This window comes from Buteo buteo, chromosome Z (genome assembly GCF_964188355.1).
Source record: "Buteo buteo chromosome Z, bButBut1.hap1.1, whole genome shotgun sequence".
NCBI classification, from domain to species: domain Eukaryota; kingdom Metazoa; phylum Chordata; class Aves; order Accipitriformes; family Accipitridae; genus Buteo; species Buteo buteo.
This window is the reverse complement of record NC_134204.1, coordinates 24,151,245-24,177,416: the sequence shown is the minus strand read 5'-3', so window position 1 is coordinate 24,177,416 and position 26,172 is coordinate 24,151,245. Positions and strand designations below refer to the sequence as shown.

Genomic DNA, 26,172 nt, shown 5'->3' with positions numbered 1-26,172 from the left:
TAGCATTCAAAGTAAACAAACAATGCAGAAAATGATAGCAGAAGCAATGGAAGCCAAGTTGCCTACACACAAGTGCTCACACAGGGCCATATCAACATGTTAAAACTGCAGACACCCAGACCATGTTCTGTGACTCAAGTGCAACAGACTATACCACTGCAGTGAATATCCCAGAAAGCAACAACAATTTACAGTTCTTATGCATCTTCCCTACAAGCTACTGTAATACAAATTCAGTACTTAAAACAAGTTTGTCATTCTTACATGTGAGGGTGAGAGAAGATATTATCAGTACACTGTACAGTAACTGAAACAGTAAGTGCACCCAAAACATTTCTTTCCCTTTATCTCCTTCAACACATCTGGACAGTCACCTACCCGAATCACTCCACCACTGCCAATTCACACCATAGGAGTCTGAATCAGTTTCTGAACTTGGACCACAGAATCACCAGGATGCAGAACAGAGTTTATTAAACCATCCACATGGATCTGTGAAAAAGAATTAAGAAGTGTTTTCAAGATGACAGGTATAAAGGGCCTTGCACAAAAACTAAGACAGTTTCAAATCCACACATTAACTTTGTTTTACATCAGAATTAAACACAGAAGACACAGAAGTGGTAATAGGTAACTTACCACCACAACTACCATTCTACAATCACTGATTTTTGTCCTCTGCCAAACCTCAAAGTATTGCAAACAGAGAAAGCAGTGTGCCAAAACACAAAAAAAAGGTAGAACCGATTATCATCTCCTCCTTCTATGCCAGCCAAAACCAAAACATACGCATTGCTAGCAAGCTTGAGTTCAAAACAGCTCCCTTTCTGTTGTTTACATAAGTGGAATTTTAATGCAATTATCAGGTTAACAAAATGTAACCAAAACCAACAAGAAGTTATGTGCAGGACCTCCACTGGATGACTTCCTCTTAAAGCGCTGCTGTTCTGGTGAGACTCAAGCACATTCTCTGAAAGAGAATCTATACCACCCACACTGTCACAAATACTCCCACAGACCTCATAGGGAAATACAACTCCTTGCAACAGATGAGGCTTTAAAAAAGCTGCAATTATTTTAATTGGACCTGCCAGCTGCCTTTAATTTAGCTTAACATGAGGTTTTATTGAAAGTCTGCAGCCACAGCCATTGGCAACAGTGGAAACAGTTGCTTACAAGTAGTTGGATCTATTTCTGAGAAGCTTATTCTGCCTGGTGAGCTTTTGTGGAGTACTGCCATATACTTTATATGTTGAGGATACAAAGTTTTATTATGTGGTCCTGGCTAGCACACCGGAATAATGCAGTAAGTCTAAGATGTATATGGAACACACCCATAGCATCATCGTGATGACATTTGTTGCAGCCAGTTCAAATAAGGTGCCAAAATACAGAGGAAAGAAAGGCCGATAAATTATGGAAGAATGGTTTTGTCATCCACTTTTAAAACTGCAAATACATCCCACCAAAAAAAGAAAAAAAAATATTGTGTCTAATACATCTAGGTTTCTAAGTCGATAACTGGCATCTTTCCTGAAAGAAAAAGATTCTTCAGGACATCAGATCCTGATTAGCATACTCTTTTCACAAAGCATTCAATATACAGTCACGAAACTGAGTTTCATGATTCCTAAAGCTTCTAAGGCAAACAGCAGTAACAAAATCATCATTAAAATAGGTGTTTCTGCCACTTCCAGAATGCTCTGTGAGATTTAACAAACTCTAAAACCTCCATACTGACACAATCATTTAACATATCTCAGCTACCTTTTCCAAAACATTGCTGGTATCAGCTCACCATGGTGCCATGGCCAGCACAGCTAGCGACTGAAGAATGCCAGGGTTGATGACTATACTGCTACTTTCCTGGCTTGCTCAGGAATAAAAATTTGGGTTGCTGTCCCTTATAGTGGTGGCTCTGGAACTTTCCTTCTGAAATTTTCCTACTGCTTTCCCACCTACAGCCAAAATCTTTGCATGACTGAAAATGCTAACATAAGTAGTATTAAATCAAGTTTATATCTGGCCAGCAACTCCCTTCATACACACTCCATTTAGGAACTGCTGCTCTATGATATAAAGACTGAAACAGCTTTCTTGGCTCTTAACTAAGAAGAGTTGAATAACTTCCCCCTCCCTTGTCTTGCAATCTTCCACAGAAGGTTAAACTTTCAATTCAATTTGAGATGTAAGTGCCATCCTCATAGATAGACAGTGGACTGTTGAACATGCTGACTCTTCCAGATTACGTGTTCAAGTTTGCAACCACTTGCATCAAGTCTTGAATTCTGCAGTACCCTCCATTAGTGGTTCAATCATCAACCCTTCCACTATATCCCAGGTAGCAAGGAAAAGAATACAGTAACTGTAGGGCTATATAAATGATAGACAATTGCACAGATTGTTACATAGAAGATGATTATCTAAGGACCAGAAAAGAGGACTGAACAGTCCTCCACCCTCTGTTCTCTCCCTCTACTGACAAATAAGATTCTGTTACAAAAGTTCAAAAGAGGCATCAGTTTAACTCCACTGGCAACTGCAATGTATTTCCCATGACCATTAAGCACCTTCTTGTTACTAAGTCAAAAATTCAAGATTTCTTTTTTCTTTAATAAAAAATTGACTACCCTGGCATACATGCTACAAGTGCTCAGTGTTAAGCTAGACCCCCAAAGTTAAGGGTTGGAGAGGAGAAGGAAAATAAGCATTTTACACATCTTTAGATTTTTGCTCTGAAACTTCTTCCCCTAACGCAAGTTTTCCCCACAACATAATTTAGAAATTAAGTAGAACTAAGGCTACAGTCTACTTCTAGCTTTTTCATTATCAGATACTCCTAATTTTTAATTAAAACACATGCTGCCTAATCAACAGCAAGAACCCATTCTAACTCAAACCCCTGATGGGCAGGTCACTGTATGAAAAAGCACCCATATTACATTTGAGTTATAAACTCATTTCAGAAGAGTTATGAACAACCAGGACTTTTCAGAACTAGATAGATTCATGCTGTTGAATGCACGAAATCATCCCTCGCAGACAACAATTCACAGAGAACAAGTATTTTTTTTGGCTGCAGAGACAACTAGGAGAACAATCAACTTGGCTTTTACTCCACGACCACACTTGTGAAAATCATGCTGCATTTCAAAAAAAGTTGTGAATTAAAAACCAGAAGAAATTTTTTTCATTGTACTCTGCTTCTAGTCCTGTTACTGTTGTTCCTTTTTTTCAATAGCTCTACAATATGAAAGATCAGGGTCTGCCTAGCTATATGAAGTTTTGTTCAGCTATTGCAAAAAAGGAAGTGAAGTTCTATCAACTGCTTTCAGACTTTGAAATAACATATCCTAGAGCCTATGCTTAAATCACTAGTAATACTACATTATAATCCAAGGCCATCTATCACTTTGACTAGGCTGACTGGCGAAGATGGCAGATAGAACATCATAATGGACGTTACTTGCATTTCATTACATATTCCACACAAAGCCAAGAAGCATCATCACACCACTATCCTAACAATATAGGTAGAATTACTGATAGCAGTGAGCAATGGAAATGATCACTTAAAGCAGCAAAATTCATTAGAAATATTCCATTAATCAAGTTTTAACAGGGTCAAAAAGACCATTGAGATATTGACTATATTTGAGATACTTGTTAGTCAGTTCTACTGCATTGGTAGATCTATGTTTACAACCTAGCATTTTGCTTTCACAAGGAACAGGAAAAAAAAACTCATTTACTACTACATGATTCTTCACTTTCCTTTTTCATCTACCATGACAAAGTAAAGAAGGATATTTAGGTTTCTTTTAAGCATAGTTTAGCTGAATCCATAGTCCAAAATGAGGGAAAAATACAAACTTATGAATTCATGAACACTGTTACTAGGAGTACACATACAAAACTGATAATTTAGCAGCTACATTAATGCAATTGGGTATGAACAGAATAAACAAAACAAATGTTCTCCACAGTTACTTTCTGAAAGCAACTGAATACTTTATGTATCTGATTTTTTTTCCATTAAGTGGGACAAACAGAGGATCCATATAATTACAGACGACACACAAAAATTAGCCTATATTAAAAGAAGTTGTTTTGATATGTATTTTTTTCCACTTTTAACAAAATCAGTAAGAAGTGCTTAAACATACTCTACTACTATCCTTCAAAATGTTAATAGATAATTTAGTTATATAGAAATTCAGACTCCTGGAAGCTAGGTGATTGACAGGAAAGGGCATCAACTTGCAGGTACTTTGTGAGCTTAAGTACTTGCTGTTGAGTAGCTGGACTAGTTTTTACACAACCTAAACACAGAAATTTGACATTGGTTCCTGAATTCTTTTCCAGATGAATGACTCGAGGGGAGGGGAGGAAGGGAACCCTCTTCAGCAGTGTATGTTAATCTCACTAAGATCAGTTTCACCACTGGCTATAATTTCAGCATGCAAGACTCACAGTTCACATCCAAGTACCAGGACTGACACCACCACAAAATGTACGATCTTAGCAAAGAAAGAGTCATTTCTACTCTGGATCTTAAAATTAAGGGATCTTAAAATATCCATTTTTCCCTCTTATTTCAATATACATAGATATAAATATATACACATATACTGAAAAAGCTGTGTCCAACATGTATTCTAATCACACAGCAGAATAAATAAATGTAAAAATATCTACACAGTTATCTTTCATGAACCTTTTCTGCCCAGTGTTTTCAGACATGACAGATGCACTGAAACTAGACTCCAGTCCCTCAAAACTCTGACTCTTCCCTAAAAGAGTCAAGACTACAGCATCCAAAAAAAAAAAATTCTACTTCATGTTTTAAGTGGGAAAAATGCAGAAGAAAGGTAACTTCAAAAACAGAAAAAGTGAATGCAGTTCTTAATCCTTCAATCACTCACTTGGAGGGGGAAGGATGAATACAATCATGAAGTTATGCCAAAAAAAGATCCACAAGCCCTCAGGTTCAGAGTCGATTCCAATTTACCACAGTCTAGATTCTTGTTACAGATAGATTCTCACAAATGAAGTAGACACATGAAGGAAACACGAAAAAATGTACAATTGTTTCATGATCACTGGCAAGGTCAACAGACACTTCGTTTTTTAATTCCTAATTAGACCATGAATGCATTTTTTAAGAAAAATCCTAGTATATTTTGAATCTGGGGGATCGGCGAAGGAAAAAATAAAAGCCTCTGTACCACATTTTATCTTATGAAAACAAGATTTGGTTTCATAAGATAAAATTTCAGTCTCAGAGAATTTAATATCATTACAGTAGCTCCTCTCAAGTATGCAGATCACCATTCGGAAACTACCTTAAGGGAAGAATTCACTGTCTCCAAATCCTGCATAGGTTAATCCTTGCACTACATAATTTGAAAGAAAAACTAACATATAAGGTATCTTCTCAACTCGAATGTTCAAAATAATTTGGGACTTAATATATTCTTGTCACAGTTTAACCCCAGCCAGCATCTAAGCACCACGCAGCCACTCACTCACTCCCCCCCATCCAGTGGGATGGGAGAGAGAATCAGAGGAAAAAAGGTAAAACTCGTGGGTTGAGATAGGAACAGTTTAATAGAACAGAAAAGAAGAAACTAATAATGATAATAATAACAATAATAAAATGACAATAACAATAATAATAATAATAATAAAAGGATTGAAATGTACGAAACAAGTGATGCATAATGCAATGGCTCACCACTTGCCAACCCATGCCCACTTAGTTTCTGAGCAGCAACCCCCCTCAGGCCAAATTCCCCCAGTTAATACACTGGGTATGACGCCACATGGTATGGAATACCCCTTTGGCCAGTTTGGGTCAGCTGTCCTGGCTGTGTCCCCTCCCAACTTCTTGTCTTCTTAGCAACAACTGAAAACATCAGTGTGTTATCAACATTATTCTCACATTAAATCCAAAACACACCACCATACCAGCTACTAGAAAGAAAATTAACTCTATCCCATCCGAAACCACAACAATTCTGCTGCGCTTTGTTTCCATCCTTGCACCCTAGGAAAAGAAATTATCTTCCAGCAATCACCATTTCCTCTGATGTGCTACATGAAATACTTAATCAACCAGAAGACATGCAGGTATTTTGCAGATTAAAGAGCAGAACATACAAATAGACAACTACTGGCATGAGAAATAGCTTATCTGCTTAAGGATGTTTTCAAAACTATCTATCTATTTAACCTGTTACTATTCCAGTAAGCAGGCAATGTCCAGCTAAGCTCTCTTGCAGATGTAATTGTTGTTAACACTGGTGTGACTAGAAGGAGAAAGTCCACAGAACTCAAATGTTTCTCATGTAGTGCCTCTAAGAAATGCATTGCAGGAAACGATTTAAACTCAGATATCAAGAAACTAATTTTATTTGAGACAATAGGAACTGGAATACTTTTCCCCCCTTCTGGCAGAAAGAGGACAAAAACCTCACTAGTGCTTTTCCACATCAGTCTAGTCTCTTCTGAGGAGCACAGATAAGCATAGTATCAGAATCTTAAAAAGCTGGCACCAACACAGGAAAAATCTGTTTCTGCTTACCTCATGCCCATCAGTGCCACCTTCTCCCTACTCTGTGGGCTTGGTTGGCCCTCCTGGGAGAGAGGAGAGAAAGATCAGAAGCTCTGTCACCTGCACTTCATGAGTGCAGGACAACCAAATGAGACTACTATACATGGCCCCACGCTACAGTTAAACAGCACCTTCACAACCAGGCTGCAAATCTCCCAGATTTTAGAACAGTGAAGCTAAATGCCTTCCATTCTTCCATCCCCTGCCCCCTAAATTATCTTGCATTTTTGAAGGTGCTTCTACATGGCCCATCTGAGATGAAAAAGCAGAATACAGTAATGGCATCCCACACTATCAGTAACAGACATTCCTGAGTCCATCATTATACCATAATATGTAACATATGAATTTGTTTACTAATCATACTGACTGCTCATCACCTGTCAATTCTCCATTCACAGTAGCCTCAATGGCTAATTTGAAAGCAGAGCATACCACATTCAAATACTGTTGACCTACACATTTCAGTCAAGACATCCCTCCAGACAATTAAAAATATAAAGCCACCAGAAATCCCTAGGAACTGAAGAGACTAGGTATAAAAGTCTCAACAGCAAGTGCTCTGCAAGGTAGCTCTCAGGAGAAAAGTCACTGCTGCTTCTCCTTTTCCAATTTCAGTTCTTACCATGGTTAGTTATTTCCCACCTCTGCAGCAATTACAAACCATTTCACAGATAAGCATGAAATTTCCAGCCTACTGTCCAAAGTCTAGAAGTCAACCTGCCTATGGTAAGAAAGCAGAAAAGACAGGAGGTAGTATACTTTAAATCTGCCCCAAAAAAGACATAACTGGGTAAGTATCCCAGTTTTTAACTGCACTTCTGACTTTTATGGAAGGATCATTGAGGATTAAATCAGTGACAATGAAGAGCAAAATTCACATTTACTGTGATCAAGTGAAAGACTATTCCAAACCAGCAACTGGAACTCAAAAGGCAAGTCAATTCCCATTGTGGTTAATTCAAACTAGAGACTGCTACAGAAAGAGTAGGCCCTGTCTTCCCCTCACACGTGCCTTTTACTAGATCTAGAGTTTGCATAACCTCAACATGAGTCCAATCAGTAACTGACCCAAAAAGCTTAAGTCTACAAGATATTGGGGGGAATTTTTTTCTAATTAGATCAGCTTGCTCATCAACTCACTGACCTTCAATATCAAGTCTTCACATTGGAAGCAAAGGACCAGCAGAGGAAGGAAAGAGGAAGCGTACTGCCTACTGTCCGAGGAGATGCAGCAGAACTATATGTTCAGTCACATGCTTTCTAAATTAAGACTCCTTTAAAGTAAAGGTGATAGCTTCATTATTACTGATATTTTTCTTGCAGTATGAAAAAGATGTCTCAAAAAACATATGCAAACATATTTCAATGCTCACAATAGCATACAAGGGTAGAAAAATTCACTCACGTGGGTCACATTTTATAATTTAGTCTGCCTTGGATTCATAGTTTTGGTGGGTTTTTTCCTGAAAGAATCAACCAGTGAAGACAAGAAGTTTGGGGAGGGAGCAAGGGGTAATAATTTAAAAAAGAAAAATTAACCATGAGAAGTATCTCCAGGCAACCAAGAAGTGAAGACACTCAGTCAGGTCAGTAAATAGTTATGGTCCAGACAGTGACTATGTCAGCAGTTTGTGTTCTACACTCTTTGAGTTCAGAACTGAAAGAAATATTTACAGGATGTGGTCTTCTTAACTGCAAGACACCCATGCTCAGCAAGTGCTGCACGTGTTTTTGCAACAAAAAGTCAATTACTTGCCTACGAAGCAATGCTTCATATTTATAAAAGGCTTAAGGGAATAAGCCTAAAGTATACAAAAAAGACCATCATCCCCAAAATGGTAAGTTAAAATTTTATTTACGCTTACTTTCATTCAACCAAAGAAAAACTCCTCTTAAATTCCAAAGTGACCAATACAAGGAAGTGCCTTTTCAAGAAGTCCTCATGATAAAGAGTTTCATTTGTTCAGTTGGGACTAATTGTAATAATAAGGTTAAAAAAGAATTGTAGAAAAATACTGAATTAATATCAACCTGTAATTCAAACCCTGAATACTGAATAGATTTGTAAAAAGAAAAATTGAGACTTGAAATACACAACAGTGCCACTGATCCAGATGCATCTCCTGTATGAAGTCCATGTAATAAGATAGTTTCTGTTAACTTTTAGGTGTTTGGATGTAAAGCAAGTCTAATAACTGGTATGGATGAAACCTGCATCTCTGCAGTGCATACAAGCTTCTCATCCAAATTCCTTTTCTACTGCCCCTCCTACTAATTCATTAACTAAGAGCTACCCAAATCACACACCTGAAAAACACACTTAACAGTGAATTCTGATAGGAAGAAATGGAAATAGCTTTAAGTCCTGATAGGAAGAAATGGAAACAGCTTTTTTTTTTTAATTAAAAAAAAAATTCTTCCATGATGCTTTCTTCTGGTCTGCTCCCAAGTCAACATTATCAATGTCTTAGAGAGCCTAAGGAGAAGGGACACGTTCAAGGAAGAAACCATAAGAAAAGATGAAACAAAGTGTAACAGCCAATATGCTTTTTAAAGTCACATCAATTATATGTCATAGTTAATAAAATCACACAAAGTAGAAGTTGCAAAGTACCTTAAAAAGAAAAAATCAAGACAACTGTTTAATGGATAGGTAATAAAAGAGATACTGGATAAATCCATGAACTTGGTTCTACAACACTATCAACAGCACAGAAAGATGTTAGCTGAAAATTTGGAATGAACTACAAAGGGGGCATGGGGGGTGGGGGTGGAAATCAGTAGACTCCATAGCCTTACTTGTCTATTAAAACCAGAAATGGCAAAGGCTTTGATGAGAGTTTAAGTTGGTCAAACAGTGAGAAGAGACAACATATTATAACTTTTGCAGATGTACTGCAATTTGCCACCATTTACAGGTTCTGAAAAGCAAAACCCAACCTTGTGTTAAGATTAGGTTTTGTGGAACTGCGTTGACACGATGATGGTAGCAAGTCCGACCTGAACACAGATGCGTGTACTAATTTCCAAGTTCATTTGAAAATGAATTCCTGTTAGTAGTGATGATGAGGACTGAACTGGGAATAAGTTTTTAGCTTGAGATTTCACACTGAAAATGTCAGCAAACTAGGACAGACTTTAGATAAGTAAAAGACACCATTAAGGTAAGAGGAGGAGGCGGACACCCACAGATAGTCGCTATGGTGCCCTGGAAGTACCTTTCAGAAACACGAAACGACAAAAGGAAAACATAGACCTGATAGAACATTTCCTTGTGCTACTATTTCCGGTACTTCCTACAATTCAATAGCTACAGAATAGTAGCCACTGCTACCTGGGAGATGAGCAGAACCACTGGAATGAATTGTGCTTGAGTGGGTCAGGCCTCCCTTTAGCTAGTGGGACCACTATTCATTTATGAAACACAAAATTTGCTGACTAGAATGAAGATAAAAACCACACTTCACGGGAGAACAAAGGCTTAGAAGGAGGAAAGCTCTTGTACATCTGAATAAGTTTTCTATAGATTCTCTCATAACTATCTCAAAGAAGGCTGAGACCAGACAAACTAACACACATCATGATCAGGGAAGACAGGTGGACTGCCAGAACAAATACAAACCCACATGAGAACCGAGCTGATGTGGACCTAGACACAAACAAGCAACTCCAGAAGTTGTTTTGGACTGTACACCTCAACTCTCAGCAGATGAGCACATACTTAGTTGGTGGTATCATTACTATGGGACAGCTAAAAATTTCAGGAAGTGGGAAGGGTAGAATTTAAAACAGAAAAAGAAACACGAGCGCCTCCTCTTTTAAATCCAGGAGACAGGAACATGTCAAGCTCCCAACTCTGCTTCGCAACTGAGTTCTTAATATCACAAAAAAAAGGCATAGAAATGACAGTAATTATAGCCTCTGCTATAGTCAGGCTTCAGCTGAAGCTACGTTATTATTAAACATTTGAGTAAATCCATGCCTTCCACAGCTATGAAAACACTTGCTCTCACTCTCTCCTCTTTCAGGAGGATTTTAATATCACTTCTTACACAGGACGGAACACCAGTAAGGACCTTATGTAAGATGATTCACTGAATTTCATTTTTAACTGTATGTCTAATCACAGCGATAAAAGAGAAGAAGCAAATGAGAAAAACAACCTTTAGAAAGAACAAGCAAAATTGCTTTAAAGATACATACTTCATTCCTCTGGGTTTAAGTGAGCTATAAAATCAAGGTTTTCAAATTATTTCAGCTAAGAAAGATCTATACAAAATATTAGTTAAAAACTGATCAGATGGAATTACAGCTTCTAGAAAGACATGTATTTTTCTGTCAATGCAATTTTTAGTATCTTTGCCATCCAACTAGGAGGAATCAAAGTGAGTACCACCTCCTTTGCAAACAAGGAAGTAATATGCAACAAAACACACTGCCCTGGGCCTGTTTCTTTATCATAATAAAATCCTGCAATATTTGGACCTATAAGTTGTAAATGTTCCCACTTTCTGTCTCAAGAATTTGCTGGAATTAAGGCTTTGGGTGGAAGCAACATCCTTCACTGCTCATTTTTATTTTCATCAATGCTGCTTTTCTGCAGTATCAAGCAATTACATACAACTCTCACAGGGATGTAAAGAAACATATAAGCTACCAACCTTAAAAAAAAAAAAAAAAAAAAAAAAGAGGAAAAACCCAACCTCCAAACCAAAATCAAGCAAACAAAAAAAAAACACCAAAACACCACCAAAAATCTGTATAATGCGCACAGGCCTAAATATCCAAGGAGGAAAACATAATACTGTTTTTCCTATACAGCACTCCTATTGATAGCCTCCTTGTTTCAATTTCCATCTATGGTATACGTTAATCAAAAGAAAAAATAGGGTATGGGGAAACAAACAGTAGTAAAAATGATGAAAAAGTATAAGTCAGCAATTGGTGTTTAATACTATCCTCAATACAAGAAGTCCTTTTTAACCCCTTAATTCAGGAAAGAAACCAGATTTGAAAAACATAGCTACCACACTCTGTTCCGCTATGAGTGTGATATTTTTATTCATTTGACATATGTTGCTTCCTGAACAGATTCAATGTATTTTGGCATTCCAGAACAAAACTGCTCTCATCGTGTTTGGCACTTCATGTACAATGCAGCCAGGAAGCCACTCCTTAGACTATGCAGCCATCTGCAGCAGATACCAAAGGTTTTTAAACAAGCAAGCTGCACTGCTGTAAATATGCAGTATTTCAATATACAAGAAAAGTTCTCATCTATTAACCAGACTCTACCTAATTGCCTGCACAAATTCAGGCAATCTGCCATACATAACAGTTCAGCACAAATGAAAACAGAAAGGGGGGGGTGGGAAAAAAAGGAATTATTTCTTATCAGAAGATTCCTGGTTACTTCAGTATTTTGCTTTCTAAATTGTGTGGTCCATATATTATGACAAAAGAGCCCCTGATGTCCTGCTTTACATGCATTCCCCCAACAAAAGCTATTGCCCCAATTCCTAGCTAAAACTAGGATGGATCAAACAACAGAGGTCAGAAGAACACAGCAGGCCCAAAACAGTACGAGACTCTCAGAGAGAAAGCAGGCAGAGGTTAGGTACATGGGAGGAGGAACCACACTCAAAACACTCTACCAACTAAGATGGATAGACTGCCCAGAAAAACTGCTGCACCAAATCTAGACAGGTTACACAATTCAGTCTGTGATAACAGGAACACAAATGGAAACACATTCACAGATCAGAGTTCAAAAAAAGAGGACTGCATGTGGATATGTGTATTCATTCCCCATTTTGGGACTGTTAGATTTCAAAACCACATATCCTACCAAAAAACACACATAAAGATGGATCCTGACATTTAAAACACTATGCAGTGCCCTAATTAAAGTCACTACTTAAGAAGTAGCATATACAATTGGATTTCCATTTTACTTTAGAATACTTCCCCCTTAAAGAACACTTCTGTCTCTGTCTTGTAAGCATTACTCACTTCAACAAGCTAGTTTGTTTTTTCCTTTTACATTTGTTTAGTATAAAATGCAGTACTAAAACCAGTAAGCCTTTATTTATAATGCAGTTTTACAAGAGTTTTATTTTAATACACCTTTTTCACTGCTATGATAAGTAACAGCCCTATTTCTATAAAGGCCTAAAGTTAAAAAAAAAAAAAAATCAGATTCTTCCAGATTCTAAGCATCTTCTCCCTCTAGTTTATACAATAATTATGACACATATTAGCTCAACGTTATTCTCAGCAGGTTTAACAGTTACCATCCTGGGGCAAATAAAGGAATCCCTGAACTGTACCTCTTGTCTTCCTCTACATATATTTTACAACTGATACATAAATCCTGTTCCATTCCAATTAGTTGTTCACAATTCTGATGCACAAGAATTACTCTTCTTTGCATTAACTGTGGTTCTAACCACAAGATTCTCCACATCTCCAATGTGGCTAAGCATCGTTATTCTTGTCCTCTATCTATTCAGTTTTGCTCTCACAATGGTAGTTTGATTTTTGTCAACTTATAGTCTCTTTTCATTCACAACACATTAATGAAACATTTAAGCTAATATTTTCATACTAAATTATTTTTCTCTTTACTTAGTGTTGTGTTCCTCTAAGCCAACAGATGATAATCAAAAAGAAGAGCTGTTATGTTATTTTTATTTTACTACATCAGGCATTTTGGAGATCAGACAATCAACTATTATAACAAAATTAACAGAAGGCTATTCTTGAATGGTTTCCAAGGTATTTTTGCCTCTGTAGATAGGGAAGAATGAGAGCTTACTGCTTATAATAAAAATTTTAAGAATTACGTGGAATTTAGGCAATTATATTGAAGTAGAGTTTCTCTTAAAGTGCTGTTATCTACATAGTTAATTCACTATCTAAAGTGAAAAAACAAGTTTTTCACCTGACAGGAGGTTTAAGTTGAACTAAGATTCTTCCTTCCTGTGACACTGCAAATTATAGCCTCAAAACTGAATTCAAAGTTGATTTAGTAATAACCCAGCTTAAAGTGTTACTTAACTTCTGACATCCTGTGCTTTCTAGCAAGAGAAAAAAAAAGGTATAATACTGCTTTGACACTATTGAAGTAAGAAGTGGGACAGTGCCATGCTGATTTGCTATTAACCTGTCAGCCTCTTTCTCAGAATAGGAAAATGGAACTGAATAGCACAATGTAGGAATATCAGAAAATTTCATAACTATGATTTCAAATAATTTGAATTGTCCAGTGCCTACTTCCCTTCAGACTTCTCAAAGATTAAAAACAAGTTAATACAAGTTTGGGGAAAATGAGTAACACTGATTTTAAGTGAAGGCTATTCCTCTGTAGATATTTCATACTCTGAAGCCAAAATTTAAAACTTTGTCAAGATTTAACACAAATGGAATGATGGATGATCTATGGATCTAAAATGAGCAAATTTTAATTCAGTGGAAATAGGCAGGGACTCACTCCATCTGGGACAGAGAAGAGAAAGTGAGCACTGTTTTAGAAGTTTTGTTTTGGTTGTTGATTCTTGATCAGGTTTTGTTGGTTCTTGATCAGCTGGTTTATGTACAGGAAGAGAAGTAAGAAAGGGGATGACAAAAAAGTATTGATTAAAGAGGTGTTTCTCTCCCATCCCATCCCAATTTCTTTTAACCTGCTCCATTGACAGCGCCATAATCTTTGCCTTAAGGCATCACAGGCTGCTGCTGCAAAACCAATTCAGCAACACTAATGTCATGAAAGACTACAATACATTTCAAATCTTGATAATACCTCTCTCACAGATCCCACAAATTTCCCACAGGAAAATCCCACAGAAATGTTTGCCTGCTCTACTGTCTTTCTCTAGTAAGAGCAGCATTGCAAAAGCACACAGGAATGCCATCATCCTCAGCACTTCTGCTTTGCTTCAGTAAAGCAAGACAAAATAAGTGCTCCTTGAATAATAGAGGAGGTCACCCAGAAAAATACAAGCAGAAGAGTAAATTATTCTCATCTAAGTCTATTAAAATATATTTTAAGTCTATCTTGCTTTTCTAGTACTTGTATTGTTTGTATTTTCATTTATTGAGATGAAATCTCTGGTACTGGACCCAAAGCATTAACGTCTAGATTAAGAATAATGTCCTGGAAGAACAGGATTTTCTAAGAGTCACAGAAAGCTCCCTCCCTCCCAAAACATTGTTCAGAAAAAAAAGTCTAAAAGACACAAATAAGATGCACTATAGTTAAACAATAGTACAGTAAAATAGTAAAGCTCTGATAGTTTCTCCTTCCCCCATACCAACATTTCTGATCTTATCCATCAAAATCAGAGCCAGACGGCTTGCCAAAGTCAGAGCTCCAACTGATTTCCCCTTCCTGTCACATTCCCCGAAAGGATGGAAACACATAGGTTTAACCATCCTTTCCTCCTCTTTCTGCTTAGAATTGAGTCCTTACCTTAATTGTTACCTTGTTTTTAATAGTTTCCCAACATACATATGTGAACCAACAAAAGTGAGCTTAAAGTAAAATCTAGGTTTGTTCCAAATATTTTTTTCTAGCATTCTACACTCCATTCCCTCTGCCTCTAATTCCTCCCAGAAGGAGATCTACTAAAGAATTTATGAATTACTTAGAATAAATCACCCTGTGTAAGTTTACTAAAGCACAACTGAAATAAATGGTATAAAGGCTGGATAGCTATAAATCAGAAAGATGTGAACTTTTGAATTTTCTCCCTCCATGATGAACTTTATTGCTGATGAACTTTATTGCCAACCCCCCAAAAATATACAGCACCTCAGAAATTAAATGTCCCACAGCTCCAGGGTTAACATAACCTATGATTACGTGGCCAGAAATAACCCAAAATGAGTATGTTCTCCTAAAAGGAGCTAACTACCAAGCTGATATTCCAGGTCACCACAGTCTAATCTGCCACAACAAGCAAACTTACCAGCAGCAGGGTATCAGTGCACATCAACAGTTGTCTGCACATTCATCTCCTCCTTCAGGTACACCTACTTCATAGGCCAAATAGAAACTAAGTAAATTCAACACCTTCATATTATACTCTGTAACATGAGCATGGAAAGTGAGCACAGAGCAATTCAGTCACTGAAAGATTTAGACTACTATGCTGCCATACTTTGCAGTTTACTTTTACTGAAAGCACAGGCCTCGACCTTGTAAATACTTCCATAGCCAAGCTTTTTTGTTTGTTTTAACGACAAGCATGCATAAGCACATAGAGACTATTAAGCATAACGTTTCCATACAGGAAAAAAGCCCTGTAATTTGCATTAGAACTATTATTTAAGAGTTCTCCGATACCCAGTTTCAAATATAAACCTCCATCCCAACCTCAGGGCTACCTGTAAGTAAAGACAAAAGACCTGCAGTAATTTGATCAAATTGCTGACAACTGGGTTGATCTTCTAAACCACCATTTCTCCTCCCAGGGAGAGTAATGCCAGGATGACTAGTCACATGTGCAGCAGTTCTCAAAAAGTTTCTTAGTAGCCTACCAGAAGTCTTCCAGTCAAGCCTGGAAACACTCTCCACAATCCAAACACCTAAGATGACATCCATAGTAATTTTAGAATCATAGAATCAGTTAGTTTGGAAAAGACCTTTAAGATCATTGAGTCCAACTGTTAACCTGACTCTACCAAGTCCACCACTAAACCACTTCCCTAAATGCCACGTCTACACATCTTTTAAATACCTCCAGGGATGGGGACTCAACCACTTACCTGGGCAGCCTGTTCCAATGCTTGACAACCTTTTGAAGACATTTTTCCTGATGTCCAACCTAAACCTCCCCTGGTGCAACCTGAGGCCACTTCCTCTCATCCTATCACTTGTTATTGGGAAGAGACCAACACCCACTTCACTACAACCTCCTTTCAGGCAGTTGTAGAGAGCGATAAGGTCTCCCCTCAGCCTCCTCTTCTCCAGACTAAACAGCCCCAGCTCCCTCAGCCGCTCCTCATAAGACTTGTGCTCCAGGCCCCTCACCAGCTTGGTTGCCCTTCTCTGGACACGCTCCAGCACCTCCATGTCTTTCCTGTAGTGAGGGGCCCAAAACTGAACACAGGACTCGAGGTGCGGCCTCACCAGTGCCCAGTACAGGGGAACGATCACCTCCCTGCTCCTGCTGGCCACACTATTTCTGATACAGGTCAGGATGCTGTTGGCCGCCTTAGCCACCTGGGTACACCACTGGCTCATATTCAGCCGGCTGTCAACCAGCACCCCCAGCTCCTTTTCTGCCAGGCAGCTTTCCAGCCACTGTTCCCCAAGCCTGTAGCACTGCATGGGGTTGCTGTGACTCAAGGCAGGACCCGGTACTCGGCCTTGTTGAATCTCATAGAATTGGCCTCGGCTCATCGATCCAGCCTGTCCAGATTCCTCTGCAGTGCATACCTACCCTCAAGCAGATCAACACTCTCACCCAACTTGGTGTTGTCTGCAAACTTACTGAGGGTGCACCTGATCCCCTTGTCCAGATCACTGGTAAAGACATTAAACAGAACCAGCTCCAATGCCGAGCTCAAGAGACCACCACTTGTGACTGGCTGCCAACTGGATTTTGGATAACTGAACCTGTGACTGACATTCACAGGCATCTGGCATTGCATTTCAGACATTTGTTCAGATGTACTAATGTAGCTGGAAGCAACTATGCCCTTCTCCTCTCCTTCTTAGGAGGATTGGAAGTTTTGGAAGATATGTACTGAAAACCTCCAAGGACAAGGAGGGCAAGGAATGCTGAAGAAATAATTTCTGCAACTGTACTAAACTCATACACCACACTATGGTACAGAGGACTAAGGAGGAACATGAAACTTTTCTTCCAGAACTGTCTGAGAAAATGGAGCCTCCTATGCAGCTGCTATGGGAACTTCTCATGCCAACTAGAGTTGAAAACTGATGAGAAGGTTCCAAAGGCAGCAGTAAAGCTCAAAGCACAGTACTTCAGACACCAAGACCATCCTTCTGCAGCTACCTTTAACACACTCACAGAACGTCAAATATTTTGAATTTAGTTATTAACATTGGAGCTTTCCCCACCAAGGGGAGTAAAGCTCTGGCCAATTCACAGGGAAATATCACCCATTCCAAATTAACAGTTAAATTTTAAGTGTTTCATTTCAAGTATTTGTAACTTTTACTAACACTTCAAACCACTTCAGAGCTGCTTCTACTCCTAAAGCTACCCCCAGACAACTGACACAAGCAGCAGCCACTGAGCACTAGAAGCTCACAGGAAGACAACTATACCCCAACCGCCTACTTCTGAAGTGCAATTTTAAGTTCAAGAGAGCACAAAACTCAACACTCCTAAAACAAGTATTTCCTTCCTACCTGTTTGTTCCCATAAAGGAAATTCTACTCAAAGAGCTGCAGTCTCTCCCACTGAAGTATATGATAGTCCAGAACAGCCGGGCCATTCACTACTTGGACCACGTGTATGTATCTCTGTTCATTCCACCCCAGTGAACTTCATGATGGGGTCTACAAGATATGAAGTACAGCACTCTACGTATTGAACTATACAAACTTGGAGAATTCAGTGTGCTTAGAAGACTTTTTTGTTTGGAAAAGGAGTTCATGCACCCAGTGAATTCCGAACTGATCACTCTGAAGATACTGATCTACAGTTTCTTCCAGTTATTCTTCTCACAATGTGCATCTAAATATGGGAATCTTAAAGAATGTTTGCTTTTAGCAGTTGTCTTACTTTGCATATATAATACAGCCTCATGCTTGCAGAATTCAATTATACAAAAGCCTGAAACAAAAGTTTGAGGAACCATAGTTCTATTTACAAAAGATGCAAAAGTATATAGTATTGTATATTTAAAAATTGAGAAACTATGAAAAAAGTTGTGCATTTTGGAATCACCTTCTTTCTGGTAGCTTTGGTCTTACAGGGACAGAAGTTGTCCTTACTATCGTAAGTAATCCTTAGCGTTTAGCCTGTGCCTAATCATTGGACTGATATAGAAGACAGGAAGGCACAAAGCATTCCCCTGCTTTCCTTAATCAACATTCTGTACAAGAGTTGTTACCTAATGTCTTCTTGGCCATTTTCATGACTATGGGCATCCCATTCATTATCTTCTGAAGTGGCTAAAGAGGGGATGAGAATACATATTCTCTTATCTAACAAGGTTGAGCCTTCAAATGCATGAAGGTCCAAAGGCTTGGTTACTTTCTGACATTATTACAACTTCCAGGACAGCCGCAGCAGCCAAGATCATTCACATTGTCCTCAGACTCTGCTTAATCATCACTTTTTGTTTCTATGTATAACGATTGCTTAGTATCAAGTATCTACAAGTTAGTTCCAGATACAGAAAGAACTAATCTACTTTTCAACTTAAACTACCCTAAGGAAGCTAGTCACAATGCTGATGTTCTCCCACATAAGTACACTTCAGTTTGGTTTCACTAGACCAAATGAAGAGGTTTGCTTAGCTTTATTTCTCAATTATGTGAAGTCACAATGTATTTTTAAAGGTGGAAGGTGCAATTTAGCGTTGAAACATCATGCTTGTGTATCACCTTCAGGGGAAGTACAGGTGAAACTAAACAGAATAATAAGCCAAATGCCCATATTGAAATTTAAGCATCAGAGAAACAAGTATCTTAAAAAGAAGTGGTAACTAATGAGGGAGAGCAGCAGAAAAAGCAGAATTATCCCAAGATTAGTATATAATAAAAATACCACCAATTCCAGCATAGCAATACTCAGTTTTTCCATTTTTCTTAGGCAGAAGATGGGATTTATAAATCTCCCTAAATCAGCATCCTTACTTTGAAATCTTAACATTTATAAGGTTTTACTCACAATACATGAACATTATATTCTTAATTAGAAATTAAGGCTGTATTTCAATAAAGTAATCTTTTTACAACAAAAAATCCTTCAAAAAACCCCATACCTATCTTGTCATTATAGCAGTCAAGTTTCTCAATGTATCACCTGTTCCCTTATAATCCTAAACTCAATAGAATTGCTTAACAATTAATTATTACTAAAGTACACCAGGCAGTGTTATTTAGGTCCATTAATTTTTACCGATATTTACTCAGCAGGAGACAAGTATGCCAGCTGTGCTGATACAGTGGGCTCTCAGCAGCACACTGCAGCTGGTCCCCAACAAGTGAAGAGAACTATAAGAAATGCAAGAAATACGTTTGAAGCTTTCACAAGCTCCCATCCCAACGAAAAAAGTACTTCTTGTCCAGAACTGGACCAGAGTCTGCCATGCAAGCAGCCAAGAACTGTTCACAAGCTAACCACAGCACTAACAAAAAGATATTCCCTATGCATTCAAAACATTAAGCAAAATTCTTACAATCAGTTACACTTTTAGAAGTTGTACAAAATGTAACCTATACCTCACAAGTGTGCATTGGACTTCACAGATGTTCCAAAGACACTAAGCTAGCCATGTAACAGGTTACCACAAACACTGTGCTTTCTAAACATGTGGGGCAGTGGCAGGGAGGGAAGTAGGGAGAAGTTATCTACGGACTCTTTACTGCACAAACTGATAAACATGTTACCTTCAGTGCTTCCATTCTGATGTGAAAAGTGTTGTCTGACATATTGTTTTACTTACTCTCAGAGGTTGACAAGGTAAAATAGCAATGTTTCTAAATGTTCATTTCCCAGATAATTCACATTTAACTACCCATATCAACTGTCACCATCAACATTTGCATGCTCACATAGAAATACAGTCTACTATTTTCATATACGTAAGAGTAGCTGTTCCATCAACTCAACTAGTTACTCATTCGGAAAACATTAGATTTGCAATTCCTCTATGTGGAGTACATGTCAGACCCTCCTTTAGCAGATCAGGTTACTCCATAGGGAGAATCTGCTGAAGAGATGACATATCAGCCATTTGATCTTTACGTAACATTTTCCCTAGAAGATTTTCCTTTTTGCCTGGGAGCAGGAAGGACAAAAACAAAACAAGAAAACAAAGCAGACAGCCAGTGATTCATTATACCCCTACAGGAAAGCTGAGTTGAGGAATTTGCTCCCATCCCGTTCTATTTCCAGAACCTACTGCTAACATGCTATGTATAAGGTATGTTACATATGTGCAAGCTTCTCCTTAGCTTTGATGTTCCAAGCATGGCTCTTTATGCCTGGGACTACAGACTCTGAACGAATTCCACTGAGGACAAATCATAACCATCAGCTGGTTTTCTTACACCACCAGGTTAATACACTGTGCGACTTTCAATCCATAATACTTTCTCCATGGAGCCCCCTCATCAATTCTATATGAATGCGTTAAGCAAATGGATACCCTATAGAGCACTACATTTACACCAAACATTATCTACTGGGCAGCTTATTCATAAGACAAATCTATTCATATTTTTATTAACATGATAATCATCATAATCATATTCCATAGTACACCATATGCTGTAACTTCTAGCTCTTTGATTGCAAGCACACCCACTTAAAATTACTGATGTTTACTTGAGCTTAATTTAATTCATGAGCATGGAACAGCCAGGTCAAAATAACATTTCCCCAAGCCATTGACGTGTACCTATGAAAGTGTTGTTTCAAGCAACACGAGCTACCACGTGTATACTTAAAGCACTTTATTCATAATACAAATATCAACGTCGGACTGATTTTTAGTTGAGATGGTTGATCTCAAGACAGAATACACTCCTTCATAACCCCTAAACTATGTTAATGACTTGAATGGCATTCTATGATATAACCATTAGCTGTAAGCAGTACTGAATTACACTTTCATCACTAAAAAGGGCCTTATCCATAGCTACCATGGTGACAAAACACTAGCGTAAAAAGTTGTGGCTCCACTACAAGGATCTATTCTTCTACATGGCATTGAAAAATATCAAGTGCATCATGAGAAACACAAAAGGTCTGAAAAGAAACAAAATTGCATCCATTATGAACATAGTGGTTTACAACTAAATTTGTCATGCACTGCTACAATTCCCCACCCCCCCTCCAAGAATCTCAAGTCATTATTGGGGCTGAAACACTGCTTTGGAAAGTGATCGTTCTTTGTAAAAGGATTACTCTATTTAGACTTCATTGCTTTTCTGCCAAGCATCAGCCATATAAGGCAACCTAAGTTCACTGCCATTTATTTTGTTCAGCCCTTTCCGATGCCTAAGAATGACCCTTACTGCTGCCTGGAAAGGTAAGTCCATAAATCACAAGCCAAATCATTTACTTGTTATCAGCCACAGAAGCCACTTTAAGTCAGTTAAATGTTAACATTTTTCCTCACTGTATATCAAAAGGATGGAGTTGGACTAATAACTTTTTCATCAAACACTACAGTATTTTGATGCTGTTAAAGAACTACATATGTAGGACTGTTAAAAATTCTGCATAGAAATTACTTTGTTCAAGCCTCACAAATACCACCACATCTCAGACGCTTGAGAGACTAAAGCACACACATCCTATCTGACCAACACGCTGCTTTTGAGTTTGACAAACAGGAACAAAAATTTAAATAAGCTAGCACAGAGCTATGGCTTCTAGCTCATTTTGAACATTCACAATACGAGAAATTCCTTGCCTTCACAAAAGAACTAACCAATAATTGCCTCTTTGAGACATGTGAAATGAACCTGTGGTAAGCAATATTGCTTTCACTATACGCAACCAGCTAGTTGGCGTTAACTTAACAAGCACCAGCAGTACAAAACCTTACACCAGAACTTCACATTTAGTTTCCCCTCCAACAGGTTCAAACGGGACTCCTTTCAAAAATGATAAAGCAGAAAGTGGTCATCAAAACCAAACTAGGCTACATTAACTTGGAGGCTCAACTGCACAAACTTTTAAGAAGTCAACCACTAGCTAGCTTTTTTTTTTTTTTTTTTTAATGGAGTTCTTAGGATAAAGTTTGCAAGGATCAAAATGCAATACAGACCTCTCCTATACAAACCGAAAAACATGCAGTCCAACTCGTCATCCTGAGGACAGAGAAGGGTCGGAGGGGAGGAAAAGAGGTGCTGGCAGCAGTCGAGGGGCAAAACTGTGACAGCATTTACAGAGGACAAGGAGATCACATTTTTATAAGGAAATCTAGCGTCTGTCTTGAAGACCAGCCAGACACTAACCGGTATTCCAGAAAACAAGGTGAAAGATAAACAAGAAACGGCAGACACAGGCAGCTCCAAGCCTCAATATCTTTCGATTAAATAAAAAATACTACCTCCTTTAGGACTTTCTTATTTCCTGAGAAGTTAATTATACTCGCAGGGTTAGCAATCGTCTTGGAAGGTAAGGAGATGAAGCACCAGAGTCAAGGAGTCGAGCAGTTTCAGTTCAATACCTTCACCGACCGAACAAAGAAACTTCTGTGCCTGAGGAGCTTAAAAACTTTCGGTCTCCCCAGACTCCTTCCTCAGCCTCCATGAAACCAGCGACTACGTTCACAGAAACAGCATTTCGGCGAGAGGGGGAGAAACACAAAGGACAGCTAAGCTACGGAAGGCGAAAACACAGAAAAATAAAGGCCAAAAACAGGATATCAAAATGAAGCGTGAACTCCTTCCTTTCTCCCCACCCCCTTCGGTAGAGGAAGGATTTTTCTGTTGCTGCTGCTGCTGCTGCTCCCCAAGCCTTCTCCATTTAATTTACCTTGTCCGTCGGGCGCCTAAACAAGATCCAGCAGGCAGGAGTTTCTTCCGACCCCAAGGAAATACATTAAATCCAATCGAGTTTTCTTCTCGTTAAGGGGCAAGGGAAGAGAGGAGAGGAGAGGAGGGAGGGGGAGGGAAAAAAAAAAAAAAAAAGATGCAACAGCTTTCGACGAGGACGGGGGCGTTCGCGGAGCGTGCGACGTGCGTGTGCACGGGGGGAGGGCGGCGGCGGAGCTGGGCTCCTCCCGGCCCCCGCGCCAGGGTCTGCCCCGCGGGCGGCCCCGAACCGCGCCGGCCCCGCCCGGCGCCGCGACCGCCCGGCAGAAACAACGCCCGGCGGCGAGACCGCAGCGGCCCCCGCCACCCAGACGGCCCCGGCAGCGCGGTCCGACCCGGCCCGCCGCCGCCCCTCGCCCGCCGGCCTGCCTCCCCGGCGCGCTGGGCGCCGCCGCTCCGCCCCCGCCTCCTCGCCCGGGGCCGCGCTGCCCGAAAGGGGCCGCCGACCCCCTTCTCCCCACACACCGCTCCCCGCACACCGCCCCCCTGCCGCCGCGCCGCCGCCCAGGGCCGGAGGGGAGCGGGATGGCCGCCTGCCTCACCTGCCCGCCCGGCGCCGCCGCCCTCTCTCCCCGCCTCCTTTCGCACACTTCCCCCTTCTCCCGCCGCTTCAGCCTCCCTCCCTCCCTCCCGCCCCCCCCCTCCTCCTCCTCCTCCTCCTCCTCCTCCTCCTCCTCCTCCTCCTCTCCCCTCCCTCCCCGGCCTCGGCAGCGGGGGGGGCCCGCGGAGGCGGCGGAGCTGTGGGGAGGGGGAATGCCCCAGGGTGGGGGAGGGGGGTAACCGGGGGAAAGACCGCCGCCCCGGCCGGGGGAGGCACCACAGCGGCGACGGGGGGGGGGGGGGGGGGGCGGAGCGGGAGCCTGGCCGGGGCCGGGTGCCGGGCGGAGGCGGCCGCCGCGGGAGCGGGCAGGCGCGGCGCTCGCGCCCCCACTGGCCGCGACGGGAGCGGGGAGAGGACGGACGGATAACGCCGCCGCCGGGTCCCGCTGGCCTCCCCTCCTCCCCCCCCACCGCCCTGCACCGGTGTGGGGGCTGAGCGCGGGAGGCCGCGGCGCAGCCAATCCCCAGCCAGGGGCGTCGTGAGGGACGGGCCGCCGCAGCCAATGGCGCTCGGCGGGGGGGCGGGAGCGGGCTGCGGAGGAATGGGGCGCGGTGGGGGCGGGGGTCGTCGGCGCGGGGGCGGGGAGCCGGGGCGGAAGGAAGGGCCGGGGCGGCCGCGGGGTGAGGGCGCGGGGCGGCCCGGGGAGCGGAGGGCCGCGGAGGGGACGAGTCCCGCGGCCGCGGAACGGGGCCTCCCGCCTCTGCCCGACGTGCGGCCCGCGACGGGGACGGGGCCTGTCCGCGGGCCCGGGCCCGGGCCGGGCGGTGGCGGGTGACCTGCGGGGGCCCTTCCTGGCCCGGTAGCCACTCGGGGCTGAGAGAGCCCTGCGGCGGGGTGCAGGTGTCGCTGGTCCCGTCCCCCCCGTCCCCCCCCCCCCGCCCCCCGGTTTTGGCGTAGTTTGCCTTCCGGAGGGGCGCGAGGGTTGCCCAGGCAAACACAATCCCAAACGACGAATGTTTCCTCGGGCGTAAGCAGCTCACCTTCCTAATTTAATAATTGCACGTATGACATCCAGATTGCTGGAATGACTGATCACGCATTGGGCGTTCGCTGTCTTACGCTCATGGCTGTCCCTGCAGCTGCCGCTCCACTGCGCCTTGTGCTCCCCAACTTCCAGTCACCTGGATCTGGGGGAACAGACGCATCTGGGGCAAAAACGTAACAACCTCCACCCAGACATGACGTTTGGATATGTTGTACTGAACTCTGATGCAAGCCACGACAATTAAAGTAATGCCACATGCATGGTCACACTGTTTCACATAAACCCCAGAATACAGCTGCATTTTCTCTTCCAGTTATTTCAACGCGCCCAGTACAATACAGTGTTACTGAAAATGCTGTTAACTGTAACATAGTCATGTACAAATATGTTTGAAGAGCAGCCAGCGGGTTTACTGTAGGTCACACGATATACAATATCATGTATACGCAATATTGGCGTTTGTTGGATCTCAACAGTACATTGATGGAAATGTTCTTCTGTTTAATTTCCTTGATTGTTTGAAATGGGTATTTGATAACCTATTGTGTACGCAATATGCCATTTTAACAGTCCTGGAGCCTGGAGTTCTGTTTTGCCACAAAACAGTGCACAAAGCTGACAGCAGGGTGGATTTGTACATGCTGCTCACCTTATGCTCCTTAATTGTGCTCTGCAGAGACCATGTCTAAGGACAGAGGTAGTTTTATTTTCACGCCCATTTAATCCCTGGCTTCTCTACTGGGACTGCCACCAGCTAAGCTGGGATAGTGTTTCATTATGATAATCTGTTACTGAGAAATGGACAAAATGCTAAAAAATGCCATTTTACATGAGCCACTGAACAGCAAAAAGGAAAATGGTATGTCGGGTTAGAATTGACCTGCCACCAATTTTAGCATAGGACTAGATGTGAAAAGTCCTTTAAACCCTCACCAGTCCCTGAAAGTAACTCCAGCTGATACTTCCTGTTCAGGATCATTAGTTGCTTCACCCAGTTTCTTACAGGACTTTGGACGGTTTAATCTTTAGCAACAAAACATACAGTTGATCACATTTATAAAAGCCCAGTACTGCTATTTATTTAAAATTTCTTGCCTGTGTATGGGAATTGTATGTTCGAATATCCAATTTGTTTCCAGATAGAGAAAATAAGCATGCGTTTCTACTAGAGTAATAATATTTGCTTATTGTTTCTTTACTTTTCTACAAAT

At 40.9% G+C, this 26,172-nt stretch overlaps 1 protein-coding gene across 8 annotated transcripts in view; it reads right to left on the bottom strand.

Annotated features, from left to right (window-relative positions):
• ERBIN (erbb2 interacting protein) overlaps positions 1-24,011 on the bottom strand; it is a 127,342-nt gene extending 103,331 nt beyond the window's left edge. For 6 of the 8 annotated variants that reach the window (XM_075020886.1, XM_075020890.1, XM_075020892.1 and 3 more), the window contains exons 1-3: positions 23,918-24,011; positions 23,317-23,401; positions 379-492 (exon numbers count right to left, since the gene is read on the bottom strand). The gene's annotated coding sequence lies outside the window, so the exon portion shown is untranslated. Of the gene's footprint in view, positions 1-378; positions 493-6,586; positions 6,640-23,316; positions 23,741-23,917 lie in introns of those variants that run through there. The other 2 variants (XM_075020887.1, XM_075020888.1) reach the window with 2 other exon arrangements.
• Between the last annotated feature and the right edge of the window lie 2,161 nt (positions 24,012-26,172).